Genomic DNA, 3,201 nt, shown 5'->3' with positions numbered 1-3,201 from the left:
GCCCTGCAGACGACCCCAACCTCCATTTATCTGTGTTCGTGCAATACGCCGATACTGTCAAAGCTAACAACGTTAGTTCCGAAGCTATTCGATTACGTCTCTTTCCTTTCTCCTTGAGAGATAGAGCTAGAGCGTGGCTTCAATCCCTGCCTTCTAATTCCATAACTACATGGGACGAATTGAAGAGAGTATTCTTAGCGAGATACTTTCTGCCTAGCAAAACTGCTATGCTCAGAGGTCAAATCAACGGATTTACCCAGAAGGATAACGAATCACTCTTCGAAGCTTGGGAACGTTACAAGGACATGCTTAGACTATGCCCTCATCATGGACTCGAACCATGGCTGATCATCCATACTTTCTATGGTGGTCTCTTATATAACACTAAAATGACTATAGATGCCGCTGCTGGCGGAGCATTAATGGACAAACCCCATGATGAAGCATACAACCTCATAGAGAACATGGCACAAAACCATTACCAATGGGGTGGAGAACGAGCCGCTCTAGAGAAAGCCCAAACCAAAGGAGGAATGTACGAAATAAGTGGTATAGACCGCGTTAACGCTAAAGTAGACGCTTTAACTCAAAAGATCGAGAACTTAACCATCACTCCTTCAGCCACCGCTGCTGCTGTAACACCTAACTGCGAGATTTGTGGATTGACTGGACACGCAGTTGCCGAATGTCAACTCTTGACTGGAGTCCCATCTGATCAAGTAAACTATGCTCAAGGAAACCCTTATTCTAACACGTACAACCCTGGATGGAAAAACCACCCGAACTTTTCTTATAAAAACAACAACACGTTGTACGCGCCTGGACAAGCACCTGCTGTGCCACCTGGCTACCAAAAAGCGCCTGTAGCTGCTCAAAACACCCCTAGGAAGTCAAACCTAGAAATCATGATGGAGAACTTTATAGCTTCCCAACAACAAACTAATAAGGACTTCCTAAATCAAAACATCCACAATAGCGAGCAACTAAAACAACTATCGAACAAAGTAGATGCCTTAGCTACGCATAACAAAATGTTAGAAACTCAAATCTCACAAGCAGCTCAACAACAAGCACCTACTGCCGCCTCTGCTGGCACGTTTCCTGCTCAACCACAACCTAATCCTAAAGGACATGCGAACGCGATAACACTACGAAGTGGAACGAATTACGATGGACCCATTGATCCTAGAACTCAAAACACACCCATGTCACAACAAGAGCCAAAGGAAACCCAAAAGACATCAACCGATGATCAAACCGCTAAGGCCAATGAGAGCAACAACGAAGTGGAACCTGAAAAAGAGAAACCTTACGTTCCACCACCACCTTATAAGCCACCAATTCCTTACCCTCAGAGATTAGCTAAATCAAAAACCGAAGCGCAATTTAAAAGATTTGTAGAACTTCTGAAACAATTAAACATAACCATACCGTTTACAGAAGCCATAACTAAAATGCCTTCATACGCTATATTCCTAAAAGAAATCCTATCAAACAAAAAGAAACTCGAGGATAACGAAACTGTAACGCTTACCGCTGAATGTAGCGCTATCATCCAAAATAACATGCCTCCAAAACTGAAAGATCCTGGTAGTTTCTCTATACCCTGCGTAATAGGAAAAACCATCATAGAGAAAGCCCTGTGCAATTTAGGAGCCAGTGTTAGTTTGATGCCTCTTTCAACCTGTAAGAAACTAAATCTGGGTGAGCTTAAAGCAACGAGAATGTCTCTTCAATTAGCTGACCGTTCAGTCAAATACCCTGTAGGAATGTTAGAAAATATCCCTGTTCGTGTAGGTCAATTCTACATCCCAACTGATTTCATCATTATGGATATCCAAGAAGATTCTAACATCCCGATCATATTAGGAAGACCCTTCTTAGCAACCGCTGGTGCAATCATAGATGTCAAGCGAGGAAAGCTTACTTTCGAAGTAGGAGAAGAGAAAATAGAATTTATACTCTCCCAATTCCTAAAAGCACCCTCTATAATTGACACATGCTGCTCTGCCGACATAATCGACGAGTGTGTTAATGAAATAAAATCCGAACCAAATAAGGAAACCGAGATCCTAAAAATTCCTATACCGCCAATCTTTGAAGATGACAACTGGCGTGGGGAATATCAAGATGACCATCTGAGTGAATGTCTAGCCTTAACTCCTGATCCTATACCTGGACCGAAGAAACCTGCTATAGAACTGAAAACATTGCCTACCGATCTTAGATACGAATTCCTAGACGAAGAACGTAACCGACCAGTTATAGTTAACGCTGACTTAGGACAAACCGAGACTGTAAAATTACTTACTGTCCTGAGAAAATACCCAACCGCTTTAGGATAAAACATATCAGATTTGAAAGGAATAAGTCCTTCCCTCTGTATGCACCGCATTATGCTCGAAGACGATTGTAAAACCTCTAGAGAACATCAAAGGCGAATAAATCCTATTATGAGCGATGTGGTTAAAAAGGAAATCCAAAAACTGCTAGAAGCCGGAATAATATATCCTATATCCGATAGTAAATGGGTTAGTCCTGTTCATGTCGTACCAAAGAAAGGAGGAGTTACTGTAATCAGTAACGCAAAAGGCGAATCTGTAGCGCAACATACCCAAACTGGATGGAGAATGTGCATCGACTATAGGAAGCTAAACAAAGCTACCCGAAAAGACCATTTCCCTTTACCTTTCATAGATCAAATGCTCGAACGCCTAACTAAACACTCACATTTCTGTTATCTGGATGGATACTCCGGATTTTTCCAAATTCCTATCCACCCTGACGACCAAGAGAAGACCACATTTACCTGTCCTTATGATACATTCGCTTATAGACGAATGCCCTTTGGGCTTTGCAATGCACCCGCGACCTTCCAAAGATGCATGATGGCAATATTTGCCGACTTCCTAGATGGAATAATGGAGGTCTTTATGGACGACTTCTCTGTCTGTGGAGGAAGTTTTGAAACATGTTTAGAGAACCTTGAATTGGTACTTAAACGATGCGTAAGCGTAAACCTAGTCCTTAATTGGGAAAAGTGCCATTTCATGGTTCGACAAGGAATTGTACTTGGACACATCGTATGTGATAGAGGGATTAAAGTAGATAAAGCAAAAATCGAAATTATCGAAAACCTTCAACCTCCCAAAACTGTTAGAGAAATAAGAAGTTTTCTAGGACACGCTGGTTTTTACCGAC

General features: G+C 41.9%; 1 non-coding gene across 1 annotated transcript; it reads right to left on the bottom strand.

The window, feature by feature from the left end:
- Nucleotides 1–227: 227 nt before the first annotated feature.
- Nucleotides 228–334, bottom strand: LOC131608314 (small nucleolar RNA R71). The gene has a single exon (XR_009285580.1). It is a non-coding gene; the product is annotated as a small nucleolar RNA R71 (small nucleolar RNA).
- Nucleotides 335–3,201: the final 2,867 nt, after the last annotated feature.

The sequence above is a fragment of the Vicia villosa genome, linkage group LG5 (genome assembly GCF_029867415.1).
Source record: "Vicia villosa cultivar HV-30 ecotype Madison, WI linkage group LG5, Vvil1.0, whole genome shotgun sequence".
NCBI classification, from domain to species: domain Eukaryota; kingdom Viridiplantae; phylum Streptophyta; class Magnoliopsida; order Fabales; family Fabaceae; genus Vicia; species Vicia villosa.
This window is presented reverse-complemented; position numbering and strand designations above follow the sequence as displayed.